The sequence below is a fragment of the Anser anser genome (assembly GCF_964211835.1).
Source record: "Anser anser genome assembly, chromosome: 3".
Classification (NCBI taxonomy): Eukaryota; Metazoa; Chordata; class Aves; order Anseriformes; family Anatidae; genus Anser; species Anser anser.
In genome coordinates this window covers 91,721,576-91,740,815 of record NC_139722.1, presented here as the reverse complement: position 1 = coordinate 91,740,815, position 19,240 = coordinate 91,721,576, and the positions used below count along the sequence as shown (strand labels likewise).

General features: G+C 39.6%; 1 protein-coding gene across 21 annotated transcripts in view; it reads left to right on the top strand.

Annotated features, from left to right (window-relative positions):
- Window positions 1–1,478: 1,478 nt before the first annotated feature.
- LRFN2 (leucine rich repeat and fibronectin type III domain containing 2) overlaps window positions 1,479–19,240 on the top strand; it is a 227,500-nt gene continuing 209,738 nt past the window's right edge. For 3 of the 21 annotated variants that reach the window (XM_083829389.1, XM_083829388.1, XM_083829387.1), the window contains exons 1-2: window positions 1,479–2,323; window positions 5,842–5,972. The gene's annotated coding sequence lies outside the window, so the exon portion shown is untranslated. Of the gene's footprint in view, window positions 2,324–3,146; window positions 3,261–5,841; window positions 5,973–19,240 lie in introns of all 21 variants that reach the window. The other 18 variants (XR_014581793.1, XR_014581794.1, XR_014581797.1 and 15 more) reach the window with 10 other exon arrangements.

Below are 19,240 nucleotides of genomic sequence, written 5' to 3'. Positions count from 1 at the left end.
TCACCCTGTGTTTTGGATGACATATGCTCTATGGAGGCCAGCCTTACTGTGTCATTTGGCCTCAGCTCCCAAGAACAATCTCAGCGATATTTTATTTCCTAGAACAGATGCAGCATGAATGGCTATACCCTCTACTCCTCAGAGCTCCTCTGACTAGAAGGGTGTAACACCCAGCTGCAGTGCTGCATAAATGCCCAGGAGTGCAGGGTCCACAACTGCGCTCAACACAAGCCCATCTAGAACTGGGAGCACTGGGAGCTGAGACACAGACATGAGTCAGCTCCCAGGGAGCTGCTTATATCTGGAAGGGACTGCATGAAGAGAGCTAGAAATCCCTATAGGAGGTCAGGTAACTGCACACAAGTATTTTCACATCTCACTCTAGTGGATCCTATAGTATTTATTGACCTGGCATGACAGAGGCAAGTATGTCATGACCTAAGTGAAACAGAATGTGGTGGACTTGAGACCTGGGGGATTTGTCTTCCCTGGTCTGTTTGCTGCTGTTCATCTTTGCAGATCTGACCTATGCACTCCCAGAACAGAGAGTAAAGTCACAGAGAGAATAGAAAGAGGATTTAAGGAGCCAACAGGACAGACTGCAGTGACCAGGCACAAGTCTCAAAGACAAATGCACCTACCTATATCTCAGTTACACACAACCAGTCACTTTGTCCCTCTTCCTTTCCTTTTCCCCACACTAATTTATTTCCAGCCCGCCTTGAGGCCTCCCTTTCCAGCCTTTGATCTTCCCCTAAATATCCCAGGCTAAGGTTTGCACAGTCCCACAGCAACCTCAAATATACATAAGTTTTGTCTTTCTTCTGTAATCCCTGATTTCTCTTATTTTTACCAGCTACAAAGTTGACTTTTTCCAAGGTTACACATGCACAGCCACTAACCAGTTATCCTCACAGCCCCGTCCTTGCTGTCTATACGTGCTTGCAGACCTCACTTCCCAGTGGTGGAACATGGTCACAGGACATGAAGACTCTGGTTTACCTAGTGAGTGACCATGGTGTACATACTGATCACAGAGGAAAAAACTGTCGTATCACTATGAGTGGCAAAGACGGAGGAAATTCATTAAGAAGCTGCTCAGTAAGTTTATTACATTGCCTTTTAAGTCACTGTGCATTTCTGAGGAAAAATGGTCATGATATTATGCATAGTTCATTAGAGACTATTGCTGTCTCAACAAATCCAGTATGGGAAGCCTAAAACAATGCTGTGTTAGGTGGAGAGATTATTATTTTTTCTGATGTATAATGTTAGATAGGGCCATTAATTAAAGTGTGACACAGTATGTGTGGATATTTCCATATTCCTTTGAAATGTGAAATGAGTCTACACTGAATTTCCACCATCTGGCAAAACAGAAAATTGTCAATACTATGAGTACTGTCAAGCCACCATGGAAGGAATTACAGAGATGGAGATGGAGGGAAATACTGTTATCATTTTCTGGGAAACTTTGCTCCTAAGAAGAAAAAGAAATAGTTTGTCTATCACAGGAATTGATGGACCAACATTCTCTACTTGTATACAGCAGGAAAAGTGAGGCAGGAGTAATAAAGCAGGGAAAAATATTAATGCAGGCCAAACCACCTGTGTGGCAGGAACTCCATGACAACAGTGGCAGTCTTAAAACAGAAGAGTGGCAATTAATTGTCCTGCTGAGACATTTATTGTTGTTTTTGTTGGACACAGAAGACAATATTACTAAGATATGCAAAGGAGTTCACAACAGGAAGAAGATTTTGTGATCTTTCATCGGTTACATTATATAGGATCAGGGAACTGTTTACCACAGTCACTTCCTCCTATTCTCCTCTTAGTTATCAAACACCTCTCAGGACCACATGACAACATGAATGATCACAATGCAAAAGAGGCAATACTGCCAATATTTTTTATCACTTTACTTGTGTTAGAAGAATATTGGGCATACTAATTAAGACGTTCTACAGAGGAGCTGTAAAACAACCCAATGCACTTAACAACCTGTCTTATTGCAGTATGTAGTGGGTCAATCAGATAATAAACAAAGAAAGATCAATTGTAGCTGTTGGGAGTAGTAGATAAGAATTATGTTCAGGCTTGGACAAAGTTTTAGGCAATGACACTTTTCTAGGAATTTATTAGGCTAAGTTCCACATGGGAGTGAGTTGATCAGCTTTACTGAAGTCTGCTGAGTTGTATCAGTGGCAGCCAATTGAAACTGAGGCCAGGAAATATAGTGAACCTTCAGCTCAGCTGTGCCTCTAACCATTGGGTCTCAGGATGCAGTGAGTAGCTGATGTCATGGTTCAGCAGGCTGTCAGTGAGTAGTGCTTTAACTAACATTTTTTTTTTCCTGTTCTGGGCAGTCGGAAATGATGCAGTGATATTTCTGCATTTGTCTTGACTTGCACATGTAGTAGATGTGGCTAAGGACATATGAAGAAGTTAGTATTGTATGTCCATGCCTAGGCAGTGTATTTAGAAGGAGAATTAGAATCATAAAAGTTAGAAAAGACCTTCAAGATCATCTGGTCAAACCATCACCCTAATTGTTACAAGCTCCCAGTAAAAGTGGGAAAAATGTTACCGTACTCTCTAGAAAGATGTAAAAAAGTATAAGACTAATTAGTTTATAGGAAGTGAAGACTATTTGTCTTCATGGGTGAATATATGATGCTAACTCATAAGTTGCAAGTTTTTAAGTAACATTCACTGTATTTCTACTAAAAATGAGCTCAGATCCTTTATGTGACTTTAACTCCCTGCGGAGTGGAGTATGGTGGGGAGTAGGCTCAAGACTTTAAATATCATTTTTCTCAGCCCCAACTGCAAGCCTCCCTGATACTGCTGAATGCATGCACGCAGTCAGACACACCCAGAGCATGGGCAATGAGTTTCCAACAGAGCTGGCACCTGAAATACCAGCATTGTGTTCAGGACAGCAGTCTGAAAGAGTCTAGGCTTTGTTACCCCCAGGGCTCCTGGGATGATTTATGCACCTGTTCAGTTAAAAAATAAAAATAAAAAATGCTGGAAATGGAGCTAGAATAACTTTGAGTTTTCTGAACAGGCAGGATAGAGAAGGCATTTATTTTTCAGGTCAGTTCACACTGAAAATTTCTATTTTGACACTTTTTCTGCAGCTTTAGATTTACCTAATAAAATTGAGTGCAAGGAGGAAGGCAGCTGTTAGCTGCTCACTTACTGATCCAATTTACCAGCTAAACAAACAGTTGTCTTCTGGTCTTCTTCCCAAGGTAGGTTAGACAGAGACCACCTTATTCCTATAATAACTCCTCCTTTCCAAATTTACCCCCTCTCTAAGGTAAGAGAGAATGGAAGTGTTATTTTTTTTGAAGAAACTGAGTAGAAAAACCTGTTATCATCCAGGTCATTTGAATTATTCATTAACTGATCACTCTACCCATCATTTTCCTATGTCCAGGTGCAGATTTTTATGCCTTTCTCACCAGTCTGCTAAGGTTTGCAGCTGGGAGGTCCTGACGAAGCCTTACACTCAAATTGTGTTATGTAGGTGTTGTGGTTTAACCCAGCTGGCAGCTAAGCATCACTCAGCTGTTTGCTCTCCCCCCTGTGGGATGGGGGACAGAATCTGAAAAAAGTAAAATGAAAGCTTGTGGGTTGACATAGTTTACTAGGACAGAAAAGAAAGGAAAACAATAATGACTGGTAATAGTACTACTACTAATAATGTGTGCAAACCAAGTGGTGCACAATGTAACTGTTCACCATCTGCTGACCAATGCCCAGCTTGTCCCCCCCCACCCTGGGGGGCCTGGCACCTGGCCAGTCACCCAATATTAATTGTTCAGTGATGATGTCAGATGATATGGAATACCCCTTTGGCCACTTTGGGTCAGCTGTCCTGGTTCTGCCCCCTCCCAGCTCCTGCTGCACCCCTAGCCTGCCTGCTGGCAAGGCAGCATGAGGAGCTGAAAAGTCCTTGGCTTAGTGTAAGCACTGCTCTGCAACAGTTAAAACATCAGTGTGGTATCAACATTCTTCTCATCCTAAATCCCAAACACAGCACCCTACTAGCTACTAGGAGGAAAATTAACTCTATCCTAGCCAAAACCAGGACAGTGGGAAGACTCAAGCCATTTCAAAAATCTTTAACGGGTAGCTTGTGCTTTTGACAGCTTGAAATTAGAAAGTGTCATTTCACAATGAAGTGTTGGGTGACAACTCAGTCCTTCATTCCTCCATACTTAAAAGACCTTGCAGAACGTAATTGTAGAGTAATTTCAACTGTATTCTGTTCCTGCTTCACAGGAACAAGCTGTTCACTTTCCTTCCTTGCCCAGTCTTGCTTCAGAGTTTCTGGTCACCAGTATTTCTTCCTCACTATGTTCTACTATTGAAGCACAGCAGCAACTGAAAGACGAAAGGTGGCGAAGTATGCTGAATATTCGAAATTAGGTTGTTTCTGGTTCCAGCCTAGAAAGTAAACAGGAATTATTCTTGAAGCAAGCCAGAGCAATGGGTGAGAATATCCTCTCTTTCAGGTGACATTTATCAGGAGAAACTCCAGTCTATGTCACAAAAGATAATTAAAGAGAAATTTTCTTTCAGAAAAAAAAGAATTAGACTTGGAGTTGCTTGATGTGCGAGCAACTGTATATACTATCACAAGAAGGAGCTCATACCAAGGCCAGTATTTATGTGGCAAAGGAGGTGCTGAAAGCTAAGAGTTAATGTATGAATCTACTTTAAAAAATGTGAAACTGACATGTTTTCTTCCAACATTTTGCTTCTTGTTAGTGTTTATTATGCTCTGCTGACTTCAATAGCAAAAATTGAGCAAGATGCCCAAGAAAGTAAGTTATCTGAGACAAAACTATTGATAAGCTCAGTAAGATTTATCTTAAAATCCCTTGTCTGAGACAATTTCTCCATGTACAAGGTTGTCCAAAGGGAAGGCTTCACTATGCTACTTCAATATTTTTCACTCATACTAGTATTAAGGGATGGGGGCTTGCAATCTCTTCACCACCATTAAGAAATCCAGTATTGTCGTCTGGATTTCTGAAGAAGACATGTAACCTAATGACCTTCCAATTTTCATTCATCAGGAAAGCAGATCTTTTGTTAATGTTGCCACTGCACCGCCATCGCTAGGATTAGCCTTCAATTTATTCAGCTTCCAACCTCTTCTTCGATGCATGTTCAGGTTCATTTCTTCCTTGGTGATCAGAAAGGCGTACTGTATTAAAGGTGGGATAGATGTATTCATTCTGTCCTCTACACATGGTATTTAAGTGCAGGCTGATTCCTTGACCAAGTTGCATGAAAATTTATCCATATGCCTCCAAGCTTTATAAATCTTCATGGTAGCTTAGACTTATTTTACCACCAAAGTCCAGAAGTAAGCTTAGGGAAGAAGTTGCAAGTGGGACCAAATATTAATGTTGTGTAACTAGTTCCTCATTTTAAAACTTGTGCTGCCACAAGAAAAAAGGGGTGGAAGAGTAGATAGGAAACAACTCTATAGTAGCTTCTGTGAGCTCATTTCAATTCTGAGCCTTGTTACTAGACAATACTAATGTAGTCCAAGATAAGATGGGCATCTTCTTAATAAAGTTCTTAAGACCAGGTCATCAATAAGCTGAGTCTAGCAGGAAGCTGTGTCATTGTGATATCCTGTGAGCAAAGTAAAAAGTTCAGTAAACAATCTAAACATACCCAGTGTTGCTTATCCATAGCAACTGCTGGATGTCAATGTTTTTGAAAAGGCTTTTCCCAGCTCTCACAGTGAGTTTATATTTTGGATTCTTAATGTTCACCTTGAAGTTTGAAGTGCCTGTTGTTTTGCAATAGGTGGCCTGGGACTGTCCTGCATGACTTTTGCTTCTGCTGTGTTATCCAGCCTCAATTCTGCCTACTTTTTATCCTGCATGGCTTGGAACTGGAATCTGTCATCACTGGCCTCTGCTTGGTGTTTGTTTCAGGTAAGATCTGTATTCTGTCAAATTCATTGTGTGCCATTAGCCATAGTGGAATGCCAAAACTTAATCCCTCCTCTTTCCATATATTTCATCTATCATATAATCTCTCTTTTGAGAAAACCCTATTGAACCAATTAAGGGGTTATACTATATTCATAAATCTTCCACTTCTCAGCTTGCACTTGATAAATTGGGCTTGGCCATAGCTTGAGAGACAGCGGACTGCCAAGTGCAAAATACCCATCCTCAAGGCAATGTCTAGGGTATGGAGTTGAAGGTGGCCAAAACCATAATTCATGCACAATCTTGGATGCTCCAGCTCTTGTAGCTGACTTCTACAATGCTGCCAGCTTGTTTAATAGTAAGTAGCTATCTCTCACTAAATCATGCTCTAGATATAGCAGCCTACTGGGTGATGGAGGACACTGTTAATGTATCTTTCTGGCAGCCATGTAAGCATCCTGGTCAGGCTGACAGGGGACCATCAGACTCATTTGTCATGCATACATAGCACAATAAATAAAATGTGCTCTGATAGTCTTGCAGAAGGACTATCTGATCATTAGTGTGCATGATTCTAGGCATGGAAAACAACTACTTTGATCAAAGACAGACAACTAGATGATCACAAAATACTGGGAGGGGCATGAAAATTTCTTTGTGAACATTTCTCATGTTTTGTATGGCCCATGGTTATTTAGCAAGGAGAAGAAATCTAACCTTACTCCAAGCCTCTTTCTGGGAGTTACTCATTTCTTTATTGAAGGTGATATTTTTTTCATTAAGCAGTATGGGAAGGTCCTTCTTCCTTTTATTTTTGCAATAGTTTAGATGGCAGGCCAGACCTCTTACAAAACAAATTGTAACCAATGAAACACTTTTGCCTAGTGCCTAGCCATCCAAAACTTTGTACTCTTTTCTCCAAGGCTTCTTAACACTAGGATTTTTGAATGGAAAAAACTTTTATGATAATCCTCAGTTTTAACCTTGCAAAGCCTCAACATCAAGCCTCTAGTTGTGCCAGGGGATGTTTGGTTGGATATTAGGAGAATGAACTTTATTGAAAGGGTTGTGCGCATTGGAACAGGCTGCCTTGGGATGTGGTTGCGTCACCATCCCTGGAGGTCTTCAAGAAACATGCGGATGCAGAACTTAGTAGCATGGTTTAGTGGAGGACTTGTTAGTACTAGGTTAAAAGTTGGACTAGATGATCTTAGAGGTCTTTTCCAACCTGAATGATTCTAAGATCATTCTTCTCACATTGTGGGCTATGAGGTTAAAAGCAGCCCACATTCCCTTCATGATGGAATCAAATGCTCTGTTTTTCTGTTGGTTGCACTTGGTCAGAGTGGTATTGCTGGTACCAGCATGTGATCAGAGCAGTACCAGTGAATATTGTAACATTACTGCATAGCTCTGCTGGCATAGGTGTCTGCATGAGGTACATCTATTGCCTCTTGCAAGCACTCAAATTCTCAAGGCAGTGTAGAAAGTACATGAAATAGAGCAAGAAAAAGGTATCCTTTCTGGCTGCTTATTCAGTTATCTGAGCTAGATTGTAGTAGTTGGGCCACTCTTTTATGTGCATCTCCATTGGGGAGGGGGAGAGGGGAAGACTCAAGGTAGTAAAAAGGCCATGGCATTAAGAATGTAGGTTTTGTATGCCCAGTTCAGTAATGAGCTTGAAAGGAGTTTTTTGATTTCACAATCCAAACACCAGGATGTATTTTCGGATACAATTTCAGACTTCTCTGTGAGCGATAAATAGTTTAACTCAGCTCAACAGTTAGTTCATTTCACTCAAAACAGAACAGTAGGTCATGTGTAAATTGGTAGCTTTCTGAACATTTGCTTTCTCACATTAAGGTGCTTCACAGCATAATCTCATGTCTTTTAAGGTTTATTAAGAACTGTACTAGTAGAGCATTTCCTTACAGTCTCATGGGAATGTCTAGGTGAAATCTGACTCACGAGAACGACTTCAGTGAAGTTGAGAACTTAATGGGTTGAATTTGACTGCAGATTTCTGGTCTGAAAGGCATTGTTATAGCTTAATAGATCATAATATTTATGAGCGGCTTGTGAGCCTATGCTTGTACATAGAAAAATCCAAGTCAAACAAGTATTTAGTGGTGTATGGAAAAGCTCTGAATGTTCCAGAAACTTGCATTAAAAAAATGCCTTGATATTTGACACTATCCCAACTTATGCTTACTTGCTAAACTATATTGCCTTTCTGTGTAGGGAAACCAACAGTTCTAGTTACCCTGTTGCTTCAGTATTTTTCAGCTGCATGTACATGCATATAGTTTTATTACAATCTTTATTTTTGAAATGCTAACAACTGATATGATAAGTTCATAACTCTTATGTCTTTTGCTTTTTATTAAAGTGTATGTGTGTGGAGGAATAGGACAGGGACAGATGAGCAATTGTGATTCTCAGATTCTTTTACTGCTATGCAACTGACTTAAGCATAAGGAATTGTCCTGGCCTCACTGTACATGTTCTTATGAATTGTTTCTAGACTTACTAGTGGTACTAGGATCTTCAGCTGCACCATCACCATGAGAACTTACAAGGAGATTTTGCCTTTGTTTTTGAATACATATATTTAAACAAAATATCTATCTTTAATCATTCAGGAATAGTAAATATCTGGACAACATACAAGATTACCTTTAATCACAATTGAAGGGAGAAAAGATTGGCAGCTAGGCCACATACAAAAGTATTGTGGGAATTCACCACAAAGTGAATTTTGTGACTAGGTTTTACTCTATCTTTTCCTTCCAGTCTTGTGAACAAGATTTTATACTACTGACTTTGTACTGTCACATCAAAAGGCATAATTTAGGCCTATATAATCTTCTTTCTTTGCCCTAATCCCTCTGGTTTAGGGCAAGGATTGATATTCAGTTCTGTACACTGCTTTTCAAATCATTTTTCACCACTCTTAAAAGCTATTAGGTAGTGTTCCCTCTACTGATCCACTTCTCTCCAAGTCTGCAAAATCACTGAGTCATCCTCTGAAGAGGCAATTTATTTGGAAACTTGCAGAATTTCTGGCATTTTGTCCAAATTCATCCTTTGTAAAAAATCTTAAATTGTCAGTGGGCTGTGCTTCAGGAGGGATCCTCCTAACAAATTAAGAGCTCTGCAACCCTGTATCTTCATCACTAGTGTCCTGCTGAGACCTGCAGGTAGTCACTAAAGCCAGAAAAACAAGAGCTGAGTAATTCCTGACAAGCAGCAAATCCTGGAGGTGCTGACTTGGGTGTTATACTAGGTAAGAGGTGGTCAGTCTTTTTCAGAAGCAAAAGGGCCACATGCACTTGCATTTTACTTTGTCATAGGAGTTTGGCAGAATGTGAAACCTCACCTTGAGGTGAAAACACCGTTGTTGTTTCAGGACGGAACCTGAGAACAAACACAATCCTATCCCAAAGGAAATGCTGTGCTTCTGGCCTTTAAGCTTATTGACAGAGCTTTGCACTGAAAGCCAAGGAAGAATTGGTGCATGTAGTTCTGGGTAGGCTTGCCATGCTAATATCTGCTGAAGTGACTAATGTCTGTTGTCATATAGTCCCACAAGGAATAACATCCCAGACAGTGAACTCTGAACAAGAATGCCAAAGGCGTCCTGGCACTGTTTGGTATTTTCTGCACTAGCAGTGAATAATACACCCCTAAATCTCACTTATACCCAGTCTGGAAACAGAAATGGGCCTAGAAAGGCTGACAGTTTTCAGACTTGTAATTTTGTCCCCAAGTAATATTGAGATCTACTGAGATTTGAGATTGCTTTTAACATACCTGATGACATGCTCAGCTGAGACCTGTTAACTGGTTCTATCCAAGACAGTATTACCAATTTGTTTATCACAGCTGATACAGGCTCCAAAGGTTATTTAGAATAACCAGTGTTTTTCCCTCAGTCTGCACAGGCTGGTGTGTAAGTTGTCAGGTAGAAGATTTGTGCTTCCAAAAAAGTTAAACCCAATCTTGTAAAATTGTCAAGTTTTCCCCACACTAGACTGGATTATGTGTGCGGTGGTGTCTTCTAATTCAAGCAAGTGGTCTGTCTACATCTCATGTTCCATTCAGCAAGGATCTGGGAACCTGAGTCCTCAGTTCTTCCTATCACTACTAGCATGTTCGCTGCACCAAGCACCGTTGCTTCAGGTTTTGGGCACCGGTGAGATACTAGGGGAGGCTGGACAGGTGATTGGACTTGTTCTCCATTCTTCTAGCTGTTATTCCTAGAGTAGCTAGCTGAGCCTCAAAACAGCATATGATCAAGACTATGCACGAGGTGGATTAGTTCATGGGGAGGAAAATGGACTTGTCAGTGCAAGGCTCTTTGCTTCCCTCAGTGACACTTCAAGAGACTGACTTTGGAACCTACTTAATATATTAATGTAATAAAATAAACTGGATATATTTCATGTTAATTATTAAAACATTGCTATTCTAGGATGCCTTTTTAAGTCAAGGCTGGTTTGTATACTCAAACCCAGTGTGAGGGTACGACATCACCTTATCTTTGGTTTTGAAACAAAATGAACTTGTACCACTGTGTTCTGATGCTTATGTCTTACCATGATGGAGTGTAAGCCCATGGTTGTGTTGGATGCAAAACGTTTGTCAGAAATTCCAGTGAAATTGTGGTAATGCACTGTTGTTATACTTCTCTAAGAATGAGAGAGGGAATAAATTTAGAATATTATATTAAGATATAATTTTGAGCAAATTCATCTCATCTTATTTGTAAGATCATCTTATTAATTTCAGCTGGATGAAAATTTTCCTTTTTTTACCCCAATGGAATTATTTCAAAACATTTATATAGCATTGTAGCACTTACAGTGTTCTACATTGTTGAAATGCTTCTTACCTTGGTGAGTGGAGATGAGATAAATACATGGATGATGAGCCATTATTGATGAAAAAGGAAGGAGAGAATTGAAGCAGAAGGATTAAGAAGGTGTGGAGAAGCAGGAAGAGCACCAGGCTATGAGCAAATCTGGGCTGAAACTGGAGGGAAGTTATCGCACAGCATAGAAGAAACTTAAATTATTTGTATGTGCCAATGCTGAGGAAAAATGAGAGAGGATCAGGAAAGCAGTGTAAACAGAGGAAAGAGCAGATGTCTAATTAACCTAATATTTTTTTTAGAGCAAAGCCATTCCTAAATGTCCCTGCAAAAGTGTGAGCCATTTGCCAGGAAGCACAGCTAGTTAAATTAATGTAGCAGTGATATGTTTAGAGACAATGGAGTTCCAGTTATTTTTGCACATACACCCACCTAAATCAGCTGAAATCAGAATTGCATGTGATAGGAAGGAAACGTGCTAGGTCTGTTCTGCTTAAGAATTACTTCCACTGTGCGAAGATTAAAAAAAATATATATGGTCTCTGGTATATGCAGACCCAGAGCTCAGGAGGAAGAGCTCCCTTGTTCTGTACCCTGCCTGCTGTTGCACTTAAAGCTGCAATAAATTTTTTTTGGCCTGAGCAGAAGCACTGTTTTATCACAAATGAGTTTATAGCTCAGAGTAAGGATTTACTATAGGACACTTATATGTTGGAAAAGTATAAAATTTTATATAACAATTTTGGTATAGCTTGCATGGAAATTTACAGATCATAGTATAGGTTCTCAGGCTGTTATCACCCATGAAATTCACACACTAAATCCTGAACTCTTGCACACGTGTTAAAGAGTACCTAAATATCAGATAACATTACCACCTTACACTGGCTGAGGATATATTCAAATATTTTGTTAAAGGCAGATTGTAAAAGATGAGCTGTTTGTACTACAAGTCTGTGTGAACAGCATTTAAAAGGTTGGTTGCATGCATGCAGTTGGCTGCCTGCCATTTGTCAATTGGATTTTGTTGGGTTGAGTTCCTTCAACACAGGCTTTTTTTAACATCAAATTTCTGCTGCTCTTTGTACTTCCTTGGCACTGAAGTCAGTGAAATTAACCAAGCCCAGGGCATAAAAATGCCTGAAATCTTCATGGTACAGTAGATGAAGATTTAATTTCTCCTTCCCACAGAGAAAATCTGTACATGTTGACATATCAAGTTCTGTGACAAGTTAGCCAAAGCGTTAGGTTTTTGTTTCCCTTAAGGTTAATAGCTCCAAGGGCTACTTTCTCAGATATTGATACCTTCTAAAAATGTTAGGTGCCTTTTCTGGATTTTGTTGTCTTGGCTCAGAGATGTTATTTAGGGAAAGTGGAAGCAAAATGGTTAAATGTTGTGAGATTGAGTATTGGATTGACGGGGAAAAATAAACAATATGTATACATAGCTTCAGCCACCCCTTACAAGAACATCTGTAAAATAAAGAGAAAACTATTGTCTGAAGACTTGGGACAGATTTATAACTGAAGCCAGTGGAGTAGTCCTCAGGTGGATCTAAGACTCAGTTTTAGCATAGAAAACACTTGTATTAGAAAAACTATATTTAATAAAGCTCCATTTCCCTAAAACACTACAAAGCCAGGGTCAATTTTAAAGCAGTACACCTGTGTGAAGAGGTGTTCTTCAAAAACATCAAGATGGGCTTACGTATATATTACTATTTTTCTTTAGAAAAACACTTAATACTTCAAAAATCTTTTATCTATTTGGAATAGCTCATTCTTTCCACTAAAACATCTTGAAATGTCCAGTGTCAGAAAGATGATAAAAAACACTTGCTGTATTTTTTCAGTTAGTTGGAAAGAAAAAAATAACTCACTAAATGAAGATCTATGAAGAAAATTGCAGGTTACTCAAAATAGTGTAGTGGTCTGTATACTTAAAGATTAAGAGTGTCAGACTTGGGTATTAACAGTATTCCCCCACCTTACGGTAAGAATGTTCTTGTTGCATTGAAATTACAAAAATATTACAGATTTGGCTTCTTTTCTGTAGAACATCAGATTAAATATGTAATGACCTTTTCTATGATTTATCTTTTCTGCATGAACATAACATGGAGTATTAGGAAAAAACACCACCATATGGTCAGCTTGATTGAAAAATCCATTTTCTGCCTCTAAGATCTTTAGGTGATAAAGGTTTTCTAGCAGATCTTTAACCCTGCATGTAGGGTGTTGCAGGTCTTCTGTGGTGGTTTTATTTTTCTTTACACAGTTTCAAATATCTGCTAGATTTCCCTAACCATGTTCACAATATGCTGTTAACATTATTGCTCAGGTCAATTTAATTTTCTTCTGTACTTGTCTAGAAGTAATAGTTATATCCAAAAGGTCTTTGAAAGAAAAAAGTAAACAGTGTGAACTACTACTATTAGAAAATAGCCTGTTTACAATTTGTAGCAATTATTCAAGTATTCATGCAATTATTCAAAGCTAAATGCTCCTGGGTGGGATGCTGGCTCAGTAGGATTGTTTGAGATTGGGAACAGTTGGCAATGCAGTATGGTCAAGAATAAAAATTCTTCATGAATATGGTTGACATGACAGTGTGATATGTGTCAACAGAAGTGGTCTTTCATAAATACATATATGACAGGTCTTGCATTCCCTGTTCCTTTCCTGCCCTGCATGAGAAGGTGCAGGGTTCTGGGAGATCCTGCACAGGGTACCTGCTTGAATACTGCCCTCAAGAGGTGCCACTATCCTTTGATTAGTGTCCTGGGGTTCTTAAGTATCAACTCAAGATGTACTTCTACATTTGTGAAAGGTAAACCTTGTACAAAAAGTTTCTCTTTCAAATTATGCAAACTGTTTGAAGGAGATGGGAAGAACCTAATTTTTTTTGCTATAGAAGGTAGGTAATATCACTCCACACAGTTCGTTGCACCTGTCCTAAAGCAAGTATAGATGTGACTAGGTGTTTTAATTGCTGAGTCAAAAACAATCCTTTGCAACCCAGGCTTACTTCCCTTGGCTACTACCACTTTTCTGCCCTCTTGCTGTTTGAGTTGCATTAAACCAAGGTATGAAAAAAAAATCATAATCTGACCTACCTGCTTCCCTGTGTCTAGGGGATTGCAACAGAAGGCCTCCATATCAGGATCTAAAAAAAGTTGAGGAGAAACTAAATTTATGGAAATGTCTGTCTCATTAGGGATGATTAACATGAAGGAAGAGCTCATTTATCTGAAAGGTACAGTGCTGGAGCAGATATCATGGGCAGGAGGGGGAAATGTTTAACTGGAGCAAAATGTGTTGCTGCAAAAGGAAAAGAGGAGAGAGAAACTGTAGTTTTCAAAGAACATAGACCAGGAACCTTTCTACCTTCTGCAGAGAAGCTGTCTTAAAGACAGAACGAATATTTATTAAAGCTTTGTGGTTCTTTCTGACTTCATCTCTGGCTGAATAAATACGGACCATCTGCCCACAGATTTTAAATGAAGCACCCACCACTCCCCAAGTGTTTCCTTGCCTTCATTTGCATCTGCCCAGTTTGCCAGTGAGTCTGTAGTATGCACTGCTAGCTGGCAGTGTTTGATAGTTCCCTTCCTATTGGAGACAAAATGAAGAGGAAGTAAGTCTTCTGTACATCTCTGTTCATCTGATGTCACTGCTTAGAAGCTTAGAAACATCTCCATTTGGCAGATGTGGTTGGAAAAATGCTATATCCCGACAGTTCCTAACCATTATGCCTAACATTCTTGCAATTGTATTGGTTAATGCTTTCCATATATCTTGGGGAACATACCACATACCTTAAGTGCTGGGGAGACTCATAACTATGATCTCTGAATGCTCAGCAGCTAGTGAACTATATTAGGGGAACCCAGGAGCTATCTGAAGTCCATTTTATATCTGGCACCTGTTTTTAGAGTGCTTTATTGTGTAGTTTTCTGGTGATTTTCTTTAAAAATCAGTGCTACTTGTTAAGGCGAACTAAAGAGATATCTTGATCAAAAGCTCCTTAGTATTTTTTCTGTATGGTGACTGAAGATTCAATGGTTTAGGCAAAGAAATCGGAATAATCCAGAGAACTATCAAAGGATAAAAGAACTAAACTGTTAGTGTGACCAAAAGGTATTATGTTGAGTGGTATTTAACTGAAATATGCCAAATGAATGTTGGGTGCCTGTAAACCTCACCATGCATTCATTCCTTGGGAAGTTTTAACACAGGCACAGTTTTGATGAAGCAACGAGTGGACAAGTTTCCAGAGACAATTCAGACAGACTCATCTTAAGGGTAGTTGCAGTAAACCTTGTGAGGCCACTCCAAAAATGAATCTGATCTCATTTGTTCAGGTTACTTTTAGGAAAAATCAGGGTCATTGTGTGGGAGAAAATTGTGTTACTGTTGCTATGCAAATCTTTTTCTAGTATCTGCAATATGTTACCAAATCTTATCTGAAATATTTAAAACATTAACTTCTAAAGAAAATTAAAACTTGAGAGGCATTTTGAGAGAAGGGAAACGTACTTACGTGGCTTTTTTTAGAATTTTTGTGCAAGTATTTTTAAATTAAAAATAAAAACTGGTAATTACTTTGGTAAAACTTGAATGTAAATATTCAACATCACTCAAATACCTCAAACAGTGTTCTATTGGGAAATGAATTATAAGACTTGCCCTGCTAACTTAGGTCTTAAATGCTCATCTTGATCAGCTTGGGATCCCTAATGTAGTTAAACACAGAAAAAACCTAGAGCTGATAGTGGACTTGTAGAATGTAAAGATGAGTTGAAGTGACTTGAGGTTGACAGGGTAAATTCTGCTTGAATAGTTTAGAAGTGGCTGTGGGGCCAGAGTCTTTCATGCTTCTGTAAGTTTGTGCCTGAATAGGTCAGGTAAATATGAAGTTTAGAGGCATTCTTCCACTTACCAGAGCATGACAGGTAATAGGAACATCATAGCATAGCTGCAACTTTCAGTTTAAAGATAGCTAGATTTGTGACAGTGATGGTTAGCTTGTGTTGTCCTTGATCGTGTTGGCTGGACAACGTGGGAGTCTCAGAGCTGGAGTTAGAAGTGCCCTCTGTGTCTGGAGTACTTCTGCAGAGCTTTTGGACTGCTGTTGGGAGTATTTTGCGTTGGGACTGAGAAGCATCTATGCACTGAGGAGTCACGTGGTAGCAGATGTTGTACATCATGTGTAAAGGATGCTAGTGAAGAGAGTGCACTGAAGGACTGGGCTTTTCCTGATATTTTTCTGCATTATGCTTAGTCTCCAGCAGCTGCTGCTTTAAAGATGTGGATGAACTTTTCATGAGCATCTGTTGCCACTAACAATCCTATTCCAATATACTCTTCAGAATTAGGATCAAGTGGAGGTGATAGGGGAGCACTGGTGAATTTAGCAGACCTTATCCAATGTCTGAGCCTGGCCGAGACTCCAACTGTCAGTTTTGTCCTTTGTTCTGGATCTGACTCTTGCTGAGCTGCTCTTTCCTGCATGCAAGACCTGACAGCTACTTTTTCCCCTTTGCACATAGGCTGCTTCTTGTTCTCTCACCCAGCACTGCCTTTCCTTTGTGTAGACAGACATGAAGGATGAGGGGTACAGGTAAACAATTACCTACAGTGCAGAGGAAGAAGAGCAGCTGACTGGAAAACAGCATAAAAGTAAAATTCTGCATTTATACTTCAGGGAGAGGCTGGTGTTCTATAGTGTCTTAGTAGTTGTATAGCAAACAGTCCCAGATGCAATGCATGTGGTACCTGTAAACCTCAGGAACCTGATGACTTTGAGGATTGCTTTGAAACTTAAATTCATCTTTATTGCAGCTCAGTTCATTGAAGGCTGTAGCTGTGGGCTGGGGTCTGGCCCTGCATGCTCCTCAGAGGACGTCTGTAGCTGTAGAGGGCTTTCCCTTGCAGTGGGATTTGGCAGCATTGGTGCCTTCGGCCAGAGTGTACTGGCTACAAAGACTCTGGTGCCATTCACTCATAATGTCTAATTACTGGCAGTGAACTGACTGCTCAGTCATGGGCAGCTGTGTGCAGGGTTTCCAGGGCATGTTAAGCTGCCAAATGGCTTCTGTGACTGTATAAACTGCTCCTCACAAGCAGCTATCAGAGTAAAGGAAAATGATGTTGATGTACAAGCAACTGAAAACAGACCTTGGTTAAATAAAATATTGCTTATACTACAACACTCAACATTTCATGGGAAAACAGACGTGTTGTGTAGGTCCAGGTGTCCCAGTAGATGATCTTCAACACTGGGCATCACTGGGAGTTTTGTTAAAGCTGTGAAAAACCATGGTGGCATGAGAATCTTGCACCTCCTATACTTGTCACCTTCCAGAGACCAAATTAAGGCTGAAAGACACAGACCTTGTCCTTTACATTTTCTTCCCTGCTTTCTTAAACATAGCTTTTTAAAAAGCAGCTGTTATAATTTGGGGTATTTTTGCTATGCATAACTTCCTCCTTTGAATCCAGTCAGAATCTTGGCACGTAAGCAATAAGTTCCTCAAGCTGATTTCACACTCCCTGAATGATGATTCTTTCTCCTTTTCCACCTTTCGTCTTCCTTTGTTCTGTGAAACAGGGGGACCAGATGCTCACATTTTTTGTTCAGGCTGTACACCATTCTGTAAATTCATTCCTCTCTTCACTGCTTCATTTCCCAGTTCAGGTCTCTATTTTTTTATTGGATTACAGCTTTTTTTTTCTAAGCAATTGCTCACTGTTAGCACTATTGAGTCTCTCTTAGTTAAGAGATCTTATTTGGATGACATGGCCATCACACAGGTCGCTAGGGAAGGCCATGCTGTTACTTGTTGTTCTAAATTCCTCATCTAATGGAGACTTAATAGCTTGTACAAGATAAACAAAAGAGTTCAAAATTGGATGTGACCCAGAAAGCTGGATCTAAGTACCTCTAAGCTTCCAGGGAGACTTGGATCCAGATTAGAAGTCTTTTGGCTCATGTTTAGAGTGTAGTCAGCAATTACTTACATGACTGCTGAACTCAAGCAAAAATTTAGCATGGGGTTATGTATGGCTACTTTAATCTGCTTTGGAAAAATGCCTGTTCCTATACTAGCCAGAGACTGAGGAATTGAAAAAGTAACCTAAAGCCACCTCTAGCTCCTTAGCTGTTACACAGAATTCTTCTTTATGCACTAGAAGAATCCATTTTTCGTGCGCTTACCTCCTTGCACTGCCTATATTTATTGTTTTTGCCAGTTCTCTTGATTTCTAAGTAGTGCTGGGGATATAGAGGTCTGTTAAAAAAATAAAAAAAAATAAAAAATTTTTAAAAATCTGAGTATCTGTTCCCAGACTCCTGTGAAAAAACATCCTATTTCCTAAGCCTCATCACCAAGTGGAGGTGAAATGGCCAAGAGAAGGAAGTATTCAGATCTAGACATGTTTCTTCATGAAAAAACACCTAAAAGTATTTAAAAGAACCATCTCTCAGCTGGAATTGCTAAACCTCCGAGACAGGGTGTGCCAAAGGAAATTACAAGGCTGTGGGTGAGAAATGCATGATATTGAAGATAGAAGCTCAAGCAGGTTACTGAAAAACACTTATTCCTTACTAGTTTTGGTTGAAGCCCAACAAGTCAAGGATGATGGGAGGTGGTGAACTGTCTCTACTGGGACCTAACAATAACAGAATACCACTTTCCAGTTCTGATGCTGAAATATTGACAGGAATTTGCTTGTGTCCCATTTCTTGTCTCCAAAAAAAACACGTTCCCTGCTGTCTGCTGCATTTTTAGTAATGCTTGTTGAGCTTTTGGTAGAGATGCTTACAAGTGTGAAAAAAGAGTTGTGGTTACTTACAGTATGTCCATGTTTCTACCTTATTGTCACTTTTCATATAAGTAAGGACAAAATATTATCCTTATCTCTGAAAGAGTAACTTACACCACAGCCCTACCCCCTACGCTTTCAGTGAGAAACCTAGTATGCATGGAAGGCAATGGCAAGCAGGTAAGGGCTGTTAGTAGTTGAAACTGGAATTTTGTGTTGCCAGAAAGCTTGTGATTTTTAGGAATAGGAATATTTGTAGAGGTAATATTTTTTTCTTCAGAGAAAGCACGGAACTGATTCCTAGAGGGTTAAAAGCCTCAATACTAGAAAAACAAGACAACTGTAAAAAAAAAAAGTGGTAAAGGCACTACATATACAGTATTTCCATTAGTCGCACTAACACCACACCACTGGCTATGGGGTTTTCATTTGTCTTTTAGTAGAACTTTGTTTTTTTCTTTTTGTCTTAATGAAATTGCACAAGATTATGGAGTAAAGTCAGGAGCAGAACCTGGAAATCCTGCTTCCCAGTCCCTTATAGCACTCACTTCAAGACCATTGAATGTAA